The following is a 14,243-nucleotide window of genomic DNA, read 5'->3' on the forward strand; positions in this document are numbered from 1 at the left end:
CTGTAAAAAAATATACTAAAGTGATGACGATGATAGTGATTATAGCCTGACAGATACTGGATTTTTGAGGCCAATACCTACATAGATATTTATGAGGGTATAAACAATATGTGTACTGAGCAGGACATTTAGAGTTTGAGCTTGTGTCCTCTAATAGACAAACTAACGCCTGGTCACACCAGCATTTATAGATAAATCAATGAATTGTTTTTTCAATGCCAGAAGCACCACAAACAAAAAAATCCATTTACTTTGACCATATTAGTGTTGGCAGGGATCTAAGAGACAGATAACTCAAAACCACTGAGGTACCTGAGAAAATATATATATATATTTATTATGTTTATTAGTCATTTCAGTGAACCGACCCTTTGAAGAGAACATCCAGAGACATCCCACAGACGGCAGATATGCTTTGGTGTCGATGTTTCTTCTCTAATTATGTTTGCATATAAACTCAATCATGTCATTCAACTTGAAAAGTATGTGCGCCGATGAACTTCAGAAGTGTTTCTTTTCTTCTTTTAACGTATCAAGCAAACTAAATGCTTCACTGGAGAATTCTTGTTCTGAGCTTGGTCGGCTTTGAGGATTTTGACCCGTTTGAAATGTTTAATTTGCGTCTCATGTTGAGAGGCGTGTCGTGATACCTTCGATTTCAATTCATTGCAATATGAATCTATGAATCTATGAATCTATGAATCTATATGCACTGGTCAGCATCGGCCCCTTTCACATTTGGGGCAAATCCTTCTTTTATTACTATCCTAAACTGCTTATTGTGTATTTAAAACTCTGCCCCAATTTCATTACAACCATTTAATTAAAGCACCAGAGAGGCTGCACCTGAGACTTTTAAGTTGATGCATCAGCAGCTTATATGTGCAGAGATCACCAAGTGTCTCTGCTGGAGCTGCTTCATTTTCCCTCAGTAGTGTCAGAGGGCAGATATTTGCCGCGTGCTGCTCTCATTACAAACCAATCTGCAACAGTCTCTATAGTGTCAGCTTCACCACGAGCATTACAGTAAACGCAATTTAAAAATCCCTCTGTGTCATTATGTGATGTACGACTCTTGAGCCGAACCGAGTTAGTTTTAGGATTAGTCTGACCTGAGATAATAAAGACTTTATCTTGTTTATTTATCTTTATCTGACTGCTAAACACAAGTATTATGAGCTGAAATAGTACGTCAGTTTGACAAACCTCCCCAAACTATCGCGGAGACAAATCAGTTCTAAATAGTTTTCCCTGTGTGTGCGTTTGCAGACATCTTGTGGAACATTTACAACAGTGACAGATTGTATTCATATAACATCATGTCAATGTTTGCTCTACTTGGGTGCCCTCTAAGCTGTGGGGGCCCCTGGGAACCTTTCCTGATGAGACAATGTCTCCTATAATTACATGTGAAATAGAAGTTATGATTTTGCTCTAAGTTGAAGCAAATGCCTCCCAATGCTTGGTTTTTAACTTCCACATTGTCAAGGGAAGCAGCCTCTTAGGATGTGCTCACAGACGGATGTGGATCTACACGGCTGGCCTTATTGAGCCACAATGTACCTTCTACTGCAGCATCATTTCATTTATTATTTTCTCTTTTGTTAAACTGAACTTTTCCCGACCTGTTTCATCATTCTGTATTACAAGTTTGAACTATTTTTCTAACGTCAGCTGGAATTAAAAATTCTGTCAAAGGCACTCTGGACAAGATATTGCCCTTTAGGCCCATGAGGCAGCTCAGAAGCATTGCACTTCATATCATTCCTTAAACCCTGATAGGCTTGATCACTGACACCTTATATATAAGAACCAATATATCTCCACGCCGGGTGAGATTCCATCGCTGCTGTCTTCGATCCCTCATTGTTCATTTCATCCAGCGCAGGTTAAAGGTCATCTTCATCTACTCTTACCTTTTGTGTTCAGTTTTTTTTTCTCCTCTGGGGATTTTTTGTAATATTGATCCTCAATCAGCCGCTCATCAGTCACGGTGTGTGTGAGACGCCGGAGAGTCCCCGTGTCCTTGGGGGACGTGGGTAATGTGCTGATGACCAGCCATACCATATTTATCGCTGTCACAGGTTTATTTATGAGTCCCCACTAATCCAAGTGAGCCAGCTGTAGGCTCGGCCATTAGCCTCGTTCCTCTACTCACCGCCCCTCCTCTCTTCAACTAGGCCCTGTCCCTCTCCACCCCACCCCGCCTCCGTCCGCCTCTCTTCTTATCTCACCCTCTTGGCTTTTCCTCCTCTTCTCACCCTTTTCTCCTTGTTTCTCTATCGCCCACTCTTTCCGTCCGTCCTTGCCATCTTCCTCACCCTTCTACTGACCATTTCCACCCCCTCTCCCCCATCGACACTGCCAGGGGGGTTACATTAAGGTGACCGACTGAACTTCGAAGGGGGGGTATGCTTTGGTTGACTTTGTAACACCTTTGGTAAATGACAGAGCTGGTGGTCAGTGAATTGTACGGCTCGCATCGTTTTGTCATTGAGACTGGGACGCGTGTGGTAACTGTACGCGAGCTCTCTCTAAATGAAGCACATGTGTCGTAAAGATTTTAGCACGTACTATACCTTCGATTGTCGTTTCTTCACTAGAACGGTAACACTTGTGGATTGATGGTGGCGGGTGGGGGGTTGGCAGTTATTACAAATACGTTGGTGTGCCATAACTCATATCTTGATTTAATATCTCAACCTAGGGGCCGTCTAAACTGTGATATGTAACAGAGGCATGGGCGGCACATTTAAGAATACTGCCATTACTAAAGGCCCTGAAAAATATATTTTCTCTAAGAGCCATTGCTTATGAGCAGGGATACTTACTGGTAAAAAGAAATATACAAGATATCAACCAAGCTTCCAGGGGCTTTGAGATCACAATGATTCACAAGTTGCATTGACATACGAAAGTAACAAGAAAGTAGTTTTGCAATCGGCCATACACTGTCCCGTGAGCACATACTTTAAAACAATGCCTTAAGTGTAACCCACTCAAACCTGGAAAAGACAGTTTTCAAGCACTTGTCATTTACCAGAGGAAACATTGTCTGATAAACTATTCAAATCACAACTCATCCTCTCTGCGACAGTGAACCTCAAAATTATAACGAACGCACTCACGGTTGGAATTGCCTTCCCACAAGTGCCCGTATGCATCTTTTGTTATTATACTAATCTACATTTTCCAGCCCGGGGACATCTGAAACCGCTCCATCTACACAGTGATTGCTCATCTCTTAAATGACTTGCACACAGAATGCATCAAATCGTAATTATTTTGGAGAGCTGATGATTGCACAGAATAATTATGTTGCGTAACCAGGCGGTCATCCTCGTGAAAATAGCTTGTGTAGAAATCACAGTGGCAAGATGTATTTGCAAAGACATCTCGGGATAATAAGTTAGCGAAGCAGAGGTAGTGAGCAATTTAGAGTAGCAATGGATTGCTTTACCTGTCAGTCAGATAAATATGACCACCTGACAAAAAACCTGCGTATTATTTATACTTAGCCCTGGCTTTGTGCAAGATAGATGATACACATAATGCATATATGAATACAAATCCACATAGACACATATATAAATGCTGGAAGGCAACAACTGTGCAAGATATTGGTCTTGGCAGTCTCATTAGGACAGCGAGGAACTGTAACAATACAGACCGACCACAGGGGAGTGCTGTTAGTCAGGGTCAGGCCGACTGATGAAGCCTCAGAAAAGGAGCTCCTTGTGGACTGCTTTGATCCAAGTGTGAGTCCAATGAAGCAAATGAGTGCTTCAACCACATCATGTAAAAGCAATGAACATTTAATTATTTAGCCATTTATCAGATGCCTTCTTAATATTTGGCCTGAGGGTAGAAGACTAAGAATGATGGTTTCTATATAGGAGATAAAGGAAAAGGTCAAAGTTTGTTGTATTGGAATATTGTTCTTTGGCCTTTTAGTATAAACCTACAAAAAGATAGCGGTGGATGGAAAGGGGTTGAATTTTTATGAAACCAGACAAATCTGAACAGTGAAGCTGGAAAGTCGGGTGTCTTCAGGAGGAGCTGTAGGTTGCTGTTGATCTGAATTACTGTTATTACCACCTCTCATTGGAGGATTCTTGGCTGGGGCTTATGGCAGGCAGCCCAGCGAGACTTACAAATTAAGACCATTATAGAAGTTACTGAAGCAGCCAAAAACTCTGACTGAAACGACAGGGATGCACGATTGGGTCCTAAGTAGGGCCTCCATTGTCTTAACTGCCTCTAGAGTTTAAGGCTGTTTACTTATACTGCATCGTTTTGTAACTATTTGGTTGGTTGTTGCAAGCCCCTGGTCTTATGGATGAAACTGGTGCATTAATAGGGGTTAGTCATATTTGGGCAGTGTCAGTGTAGAGTACTGTAGGTGTACAGGCTTCAACTGTTGGAAGTGTGTGGGTTTGAGCATTGCAATAAACTATGTAATTATTTGACCCAAATTGTGTTGACTGGACAGGCCTGCCTAACGAACCTGATGATATTCCTCTTCTTCATTTCGTTACACCAATTACAGCGTTTGCATAACTATGAATGTGTTGCTTAGATATTCAAAGGATGTTGGGAAGCATTTTAATAAGTTATCAGAAACGATTATCCTTTTGTTTTACATATTGTGCTAGATATCTTTCACTTGTCTTAGCAAGCTGTTTCTCACTTACATTGACTATCTGTCAAGGTAATGCATGACTCTAAGCTCGGAAGGATGGAGTTGGGTACTTATAGATTTGCATGGTTTCCTCCAGCCTCCACGAGCCAGCCTTCATATTGACATTTACATATTTTCTTATCCACCAATACTCTTGACATTAAAGAAGAAGAAGAAACGTTTCAGTGCAACATAGTGTGGATAATTGTAGGCTAGATATGTGGCATTTCCTAACCTTTTAAACGGGGTTTTATAAGAAGGTCATTTGTGTTTTCTTTTTAATAATTGTTCAACAACTCCTTGTGAACTGGCTGACTAGCCTGAACTCAGTCCACTTCATTTTTTTTGCAATTTCACTGTAAAGCTAGAACCTCGTCAACTAAGAATTTGGATTAAAGCAACAGATGTGCTGTAAAAACCAATTGTCATTAACAATTGGCTCTTTCAAAACCCACTGAGTACCAATAATCTCATTCTACCCCAGGCCAAGAGAGCGTGTCTTTTTAAAACGCCCTGCGCTGACAATATCCACCAGAGGTGCATAAATTAAACTGAAAATGCCATGACATTGTACCCTACAGCTGGACTTTAAATATTAATGCTTGACAAGAATAAATAACTAAGAAATCCTCAGACAGCCTGGAGCACCATTGGACCAGACCAGAACAATGGCCAATCCGCTGGGGGATAATTGCATGGCAAAACTCTTATTGTTTCAAATAGTTACAGCACTTTTGTACAGCTCATGGGGCTTTTATTTTGGGAGTAGCGTAAATACATCTCTTTTATAATACTGGTCTATGGGGTGAATGCTTTCTGAGCCGTAGGGGATTTTTATTTTCAACGCAATACCACCGCGAGGGCCACTGGGACAAATTGGCAGCAAGATTGAGTGGCAGCACTTTATCTAATACATCCATGGTCATACCGACCAAAGCTGTAGGAGCAAAAGACCAAAGAGTGTGTTGAATTGCTTCAACATTTCATTTTTTAGAGGAAGATTGTAATTTCTTTTTCTTTTTTCCTTGTGGTTCATGTGATGAAGGTTCCAAGTCTTTATATCATCCCATGAATAAATATCAATGATCCGTGCAATGTGCAGTCCAATCAGCAGATTCCCTCCCACTTTATAAAGTGTGATTTTTACTCTTAACTCCAGGATGATTGTGCATTTTGACTTCAGCTTTCATTGCAGTTCAACATGATTTAAGAGATTTCAGAAATGAGAGATTGTTAAACATTAAAGATTTGATTTAAGGCTCAATGTTTTAAGGCTCAGCTGGCTTGTTTTAAGGATCCATCAAAAGTTGTGATGGTTCCATCGTACTTCATGGCTCTTGAGCAGCCGTGCGCGGTCTTTCTGCTTCTTCATCCAAGTTCTTTCGTCCTCCATCTTTACTCTTTACTCAAATGTTGGATGACTTAGCTTTGTAACGTCTACCTCTACCTATTTATATCCCTTTACCCCCTCCTTACCTCGTCCTGCCCTCCTTCTTTGTAATAAACACAACCAGATACTGTTAAGGGAGAATATATCTCTAAAAAGACTTGATGATACACTGCCCTCCACAATGAGAATTGTTGGCTCTGCTGGCAAACATTTCCCTTTGTGATTTGTTCTCTGACAAACACTAAAAAAAAAATGGCTGCATAATTTTGTTTGCTTCTTTGGTGCGTGTGCGCTTTCTGATTATTTGACAAAACAACTTTAAATGCAGATTCATTGTGATGTGTCTTATTCAGAGGGGGATGGATCAGCATCCAGTCCCAATGCCAAATTAGATGGTTTGCATGACAAACGTCTGATGAAGCCAATTTTGATTGCAAGAAACACTTTGCAGAACAACAAGACGCGTATCACAGCGTGAAGATACTTTTGAAGTGCTTCTTGACCTCTGACCCGCCAGCATCAGCGTCACTTGACAAAATTAAGTTTAGTGAATGGGAGGAAAGTCAAAGCGATGTTAAAAATAGGACTTATAGACTTATTGTTGGAGGAGAGATTGCACTCCTTCACCTGCCCTTCTTATTGCTGTGTTTTATTGATAAACCGTGAGCATTTAAACCTTTTAAGTGTAAAACAATGCTGGCAGAAGATCACTTTTTCTTTTAAATTAAAATAAACTGATGGATTTATGGTTTCTGATATGGTTTTGTCATTTCCTTCCTTTTACAAAGACATCTGACCACGGTGAGATACTTTAAATGACATTCAAAACATTCTCTACAAACAGAGATATCGGAGAGAAAAGAACAACAAATTAACTTCTCACACTGTGGGAGTAATTTACGTTGATAAGAGTCCCACTGCTGTAATGACACACTGATAATCAAATGATGTTTGTACTTTTAAAGATGGTTCAATGCTCCACTAAATTAAGTATCGATCTCCCCCGAGCTGGGAGCCTTGCAGAACAAATGTGCACATGTAAAGGGAGGTAAAGAAGAGGAGGAGGTGGCTGTCCCCTGTGTTTAGGGTTTGCTTTCCCTCGTTAAGCGGATCTCTCTGTTGTCCGCTACATCGCTTCAATGATACGAGCTGAGCTGAAGATGAGGATGCCGGCTGCCTGAAAAAAACGCAGAATCCCCATGAAATTTCCCTCCATAATCCAGACGTAAAAAAGAAACATCTATGTCTCAGTCGCTTGCAAAGACAGTGAGTGTAACTGACGCTGTAAATCTGGCCCAGCAGCCAGCGATTCTGTGTTCATCCCACGTGACCAACACGGAAAATTGAATTAGGAGCTCAAGGTAAACCCAGAATGGATGCTCTTCTAAATCTACCGTCTGGCGTCAGAGTGTACACACAACACATAACAAATGGTCTGGTTTACTCAATTGCAGCACTTACTCAAGATCCCATCATCTCCTGCCTGAAGATGTTTGTGTGTTTATTGGAGTTTTTCCTTTTCCGATGCGAGGGTCCAGGGACAGAGGATGTCGTATGCTGTGCAGATTGTAAAGCCCATATTGGGCTATACATATAAAGGTGAATGAAATTGAATTGAAATAGAAGTACCAATAACAACTAATGTGATTTAGGGAGCAAAATAGATGTCTCAGATATTTTATATTTAATTACAGTATACACAATTTTCCCCTACGGTATGTGTCATATACTGTCGGGCACCCGGAATTACAAATTGAGAACAGCTGGAGAAAACGTACAGCAAAGTCCCAGGATTTGTACAACAGTAAAAACACAGCTTTTTTGTATCCACTCCAACAAACACCATTGTTTACTCAGACCTGAGGATGAATATGGCTCACCTCCTCAGCCTCAGCACTGAATAAATTCAAAGGACATCTCCGCGAGGAAAGAGCTCTTCTGTCCACTTCTCATTGTTTCCCTACTGGTCCTCATTATAACTAATCCTGTCAGCGGCTGAAGACAATCCGTGTTGTGCTTAGCTTAATTGCACTGAGGCCACTTCTGTGTCTTTCTGCCGAATGCACATCAATACTTACTAAAAATAAATGCTATTTCACGTGGGAAAATTGTTTGTTGAGAGCAAAATGACTGAAAATGGAATGAAAACATTTGAATGCAGACATTGATTTGATTTCTGGGTAATGCTTTTGATTTCAGACATAAACAAATTATCTTTATGGAGCACCTCTAAAGCAATTATGGTGCACTCGCTGTGCACCATAATTGTTTTAGAGGTGGTAATGAGGACAAACCAAGATGCCTGAGAATAATAAATAACAGTATTAAATAAAAATACAATTTTGCAAATATAAGGCACTTATACATTATGGACTACAGTGATGCAATTACATGTAATGGAAACACATGGGTAAGAGTCCAAAGTGGTCTACTGGGTGAGCCGTAGTTGAAAGATTTCTGGAATCATTACTGGTCAACCATCAGTGCCTAACCTTTTGTTCATAATAATTCTCGGCTAAGTAGAATGGATGTGGGCTATAAAATGAAGCCTTCCTTGTACCTTGACGTAAATTGAATCATTACTCATATTCCAATCGCTGATTAGTTTCTGTGTTTTCGTGGTCTGGAGACGATTTTCTTGTCCGTTCTATTCATTTCATTTCATTTTCATTCGTGGAAGTGATGCTAGTAATAATGAACCCTGATATTTCAACTTTAAAGCTGCATTAATGATCATTTATTCATGTTGGCCTCTTGGAGGCAGCACAACAAACCGTAAATACAACAGTCACAGTTTCACCAAATGAAGTTGTTATGCTCAACATGTTAGCAAACAGTGGTTTATTTACACATCCTGCAGACAAAAGGCAACGTTAGAATTCATTTGGAGACGTGTTTTAAGCCAATTAAGGAACTTAAGTCCAATATTTACTCTCCTCTTAGCTCAGTTTTGGTCTCCACCTACTCGAGGGAAATATAAGTTTTTTAGGAGTTTCTACTGGCGACAAGTCGCTATCTACAATGGTTTATGGAATGAGTAGTTCCTTCACCCTTGAAAAAGTTATGTACACATTTGTACCTCTCTTTTTTTATTGCTGAAAATTAAATATTACATGGGTTCCGATTCGACTCGTACGTACGTAGTTGGTCGGCTTAGTTCCAGGCTTAAAACTCTTTATAAAAGGATTTTCTGAAACATCAGTGGAGTGAATGAAGGGAAATCCACCTCCGGAAGAGGAGCTATTCAAAGATTGTGCGATTACTGTTGAGCTCTATTGGTTCCATAGAAACGAGACTTGGATTTGGATTAGTTGAATGTTTATCTTTGCTTAAATGTGACCAGGATTGCATGAGAAAGGCTCAGCAAATTAGTTTGTACCATCTGAGTCATTTTACTCACCATAATTGGTGATTTTTTTTTTTAATCAGCACAGTTACAGTTGACAGACCTCAAGATTCCTCCTGCAGACAGACAGGAAGATCCCAAAACACTGTTTCAGTCTCAATCACCTTTTTTTCCACCGAATTTACTGAAGATAATTAATTATGACGAAAAGAGGAGAAAAGAACGGAACCAATATTAAGCAAAAAAGAGGGCATTGCAAGTTCCCCCCACCCTCCCATTTCACACACACACACACACACACACACACACACACACACACACGATCCATTTTCTGGATTGCACTCGGATCACTGCTCACACAACGGAGAAGAAAAAGAAGTGCAGCTTCCACCTCATTTAATGATCGCTGTAGTTACACAATACCACCTTTGACCTCCTCTTTATTTAAAGCGCTTTTTTTGTTTGTTGATGTATTACCTCAAATCACAACAGCTAATAGAAGCCATACATCTTCATTCTTTTTATGCTGGCTTTTTCGTGTCGACAGCAAAATGGATCCAAAAAAAATAAAAGCTCACTGGAAGCAAGATCTCACTTGCTTGGCTGCCTGAATACACGCCAACATCTCTTTTTGTAGCAAACAGACGAATAAGGGAATGGTAATGGTAGCCCCAATTAATTCTATCTGCCTCTTCAGTGATTATGTTGGATATCTAATTCTAGTTGAATGCATGGCTCGCTCAATAATCAATTGTTTCTCCTGGCAGGATGTGATCCAGTGATTGGGATGCCGGTGTGCCGACAATGTGTGAGAAAAGCTCTCGTTTTCACTCTTCGATTTTTGACCAGAATGGAAGAGAAAGCAGCATGTTACCTCTGCCCCCTTTTTGTACAATTGTTTGCAGGTCGCGTGGCCTCAAACACAGCAGTTTGACTACTAGGTGCTTGTGCTGTTCTCAGTGGTTAGTATTGGTGTGGAAGGGAAAACGCTTTCAAACTAATGGGTTGTGGCCTACAACTTGGCAGTGATAAATGGTGCTGTAGGTCTCTGCTGTGGTTTTAGGATTATCGCGCTGTAGTTTGAGGATTCTGGGACTACACTCAAGCATGTGCTCAGCCAGCAAATCCTGTGTTGCCATCGAGGTTATTTTTTTTTTTTGTCAGCCCTGTGTGATGTGCTGGGCCAACGTGGCAACAAGCCAGGTTATCTTCACATGACTGGAAGCAGGATTGCTGCTCTGTTTTCAGCTGAAGCCAATTTCATTATCATCAGGGTCCAGGGTGTGTTCTGATGCCAGATGTGACTGATCTAGGTGTTACCTAACATAACTTTAAGTGCATGTGAATTGGTACATCCAGGAGCTCTTTACAGTTGAGAGCTGAACAGAGTGGAGGTCACGAGGTTACTGTGCGTCTCTGCCAAGATCGTTTCCTGACGGTGGGAGAAGCCTTTTGTCCAATGCCAAAGAGTCACGATGTGAATAACCTGGCTCTGTCTCTGGCTCTTGACCTGTCCGTCACAGGATTTGTAACCTTAAACTGTCCAATTAGAGAAGCAGACTTCTGTGGTATTCGCTCATAACCTTTCATTCTGCTCTTAAACTTTTCCCCAGAGAGAAATACAAATTTCATATCAAAGATACCAAAGAAATAAATGTCATACAAGTGGTTTCCATCGTCCTTAGAGGCATGAGATTAAATGCTGACATCGTTTTAGTTTATGCTAAGAATTAATGACTCTTGCCAACCACATAAACTTTTCCAGATTTTCAGGTAGCCTACTGCATTCATCTGCAGGACGAAAAATCTTAAAGGATGTTGTGCTCATTTTATGCTTTGTTTACATGCTTTAATGTTCAACATCCTCTTTATTTTTCTCCTACTGTCAGTCTGAATATACAGTACCAGTATTCGCCTTCTGTCTGAAACGTTGTGCTTGCTAGGCAACAGCTTGGGTACTCATAATAAACTGGGGCACATTTAGAATTTATGTTTAAAACTGTGAAATGGTCTGTATATTGTATAGTTGTGACACCACAACGGTATAAAGATCCTGACGGCTCATTTCAAAGCTGTGCATATTACTCCATGGATTGAGCGTTTCTAAACGTACAATATGGGACCTTTAAGGATTGCTGCGTTAACATCAGCATCATGTATTGCCACTGAATATGCTGACATTAGTATTTAGCTCAAAGCACCACTGTGTTTCTCACTTCATTTTGTCCCCATTCCTACACTTTGTTATACTCTACCGGTATGTATCTGAGTAAATGTGCAGGGTTTTTTATGTATCACATTACATTATGTTATGTCAATAATAGTATGTACTTGGAGATATTTTTAATTGACACTTCGATGTGATTTATTTCCTGGGAAATGATGACAAACTCATACAGATAAAGTTGTTTTTGTTAAGTCAGAATGCAGCAGCAGCAAACAGACACTATGCTGCACTTTACCTGTCTGAAGTTCATCACTGGTTACTAAGCTACTTGCTCGTCTTGTCCACAGTGGCAGCTTCACCCCTTCCTCATAATGAACTATTGACGAAGTTGAAGGAAATCATAAATTGATATAACTTCCTCCTTTACTGACATCATCATATCAGAATGAGTTCAAAGGTAACAAAACCAAATATACTGCATCATTACCCTCTTAATTGGTTTGTGTCATTGCCCTTGACTTGATTAGTGGGAATTGTATACTTTACACAGTACAAAGAATGATTAACAACAACAAATAAAAGCTGATATTAAGATGGGCACAAGGTTTCATTGAGGTGATGTTTATCACGACGGGAGGACAAAACTGTATACATATTAGCTTGTCTGTGACAAAGGAATGGACAACAACTGATGTGGCCCACAAATATTCATTGACCTCTGCAAGCGAGTTAGGTTGATGGTGTAAAAAAAACTCAAAACTGTGACGTCAGATAAAGTCAGGGGAAGCCTGGGCGAAGGAGGATGATGCAGATTCCAGAGGTCTGATATGAAGATGAAGGATTTCTCCTCTACCTCTACCAAAGCTGTGACTCCAAACTGTTCAGAAATGTTAGCAAAAACTACAGCACATTTGAGATTTTATTTTCAGCTTGTCGTCCCCGCTGTCGGATGGTGATCCTGAATTTAAGAGAGCCAGGCAGTTTGTTGAGCACCCCAGGGGTTCTCTGACATGCTGTGTAAGTAGCCAAGCCCTTTGATGGATGACTCTTATTTTCTTGTCAACCTTAGACTACTTTAATGTTCATCTTGATATCTTCTTGATGGGCTTTCATTTATCCAGTACAGACTTGTCAGGAAGGAAGGGGAGGGAGAGCGAAAAAGAGAGTCGATTAAAGAGAGACAAAGAGAGCCAGGTGGACCACGAGGAACAGGGAATGACACAGCACAGAGAAAACACTGCAGCAACTAAAGGTTCCCTAGGACAGCCAGAGCATTAATATAGTAGCAAACAACTATTTGCTATATAACAATATGGAGGAGTAATGTCTACCCGAGCAGAGCATGAAGCTGCTCTCCCTCTGTGTGTGTTGTAATCCAAGCTTCTCTGTGCTTTGTTGACATAGCCTAGCTGTATAGTCTTCCTGACTGAACTTACGCTAGAGCTTCATTAGCAGTGAGCCACCAGCTCAACAGTCGCCATTGGGAGGCACTAGATATGCTCTGAAAGTCGTGTTGAGCACCTTTATTAAACCGTTGTAGGTCTCAGAAACAACCACCTCTGATTGACATTTTTTTGTGCAGAAACATGTGAACTAAACGCCATTTTCCTCAAAATACTAAAACAGATAAGCTTCAGTGGCTGCCAAATTTGGAAATTCACTCCAATGTCCTTTATTTGACTCAGACAGCGTTCATTCATTCACCTTCACGGTTGGAAGCCCTGCGGGCCAGCGATTGAGTGTGTTCACACTTCTCCTCTGTGTCGTCATTACTGCTTCACATTATGGGCATGCACAGTTGGAGGAGCTCTCATTTTCTCCACGTATTTCTGTGGTATTCAGTTGGGCCCTGCAGTTACTTACTTGATGAGCAGCACTCCTCCACACCACCCAGGGGAAATTTGATTACACCACCTCACATTGATTTTTAAGGCCTTCCATCGACTTAAAAATATCTTGAGCGTCCTCGTGAGCGCTCCCTAAAACACAGAGAGTCTTTTCTCACAGCCTGTCAGAGACAAACTGGCACAAATTCTGTGAGTTAGGACTATTGAACTACTTTAGCCTCTTATCTGTGAGGCTCCATAGCTCCCTGGTGTACATATAATCAAAAACTCCGGGTATTCACAAAGAATGGATTGTCAACCGCTATCTGCCACATTTCAAGATCTGATTCACGAAAGATATTGCGCTAATGATGTTAGATCGCAAACACACAGTCCTTTTTGCAATTACCCAAGTGGCAAAGAATAAATGCTCTTCAAGAGAGTCGGCCTGAGCCAGAGGTCTGGATTAGAGAAAGGAAGTAAAGGGAAGAAATAGTTTGCTTATTTGTTTATATAATGAATCTTTTCATTCATTATGGAATAATAATCCAAAATGTTTTTGAGGCTCATTTGCATAGGGGCCAATTTTGCGCCACATGTATGGATGTTACCTAATTTAAACATGTTCAAGCAGCACAGGAGCACAAAGACGCTATATGCTTGGCAGTGCAGTTATGGGTGCATTTCACGCTTTGCGGGTGCTTTGAGAATTACACGGTTTCTTTTTTGTCTCATTGTGCAGGTTTAGCGGCCGCAAAAGCCGGTAATCCTCATGTGAATTCGCCCATCAATGTCTTTCTGTGCATTTTCCTTTTCATCTTTGTATTTGCAGT

This window comes from Pholis gunnellus (genome assembly GCF_910591455.1).
Source record: "Pholis gunnellus genome assembly, chromosome: 14".
Classification (NCBI taxonomy): Eukaryota; Metazoa; Chordata; class Actinopteri; order Perciformes; family Pholidae; genus Pholis; species Pholis gunnellus.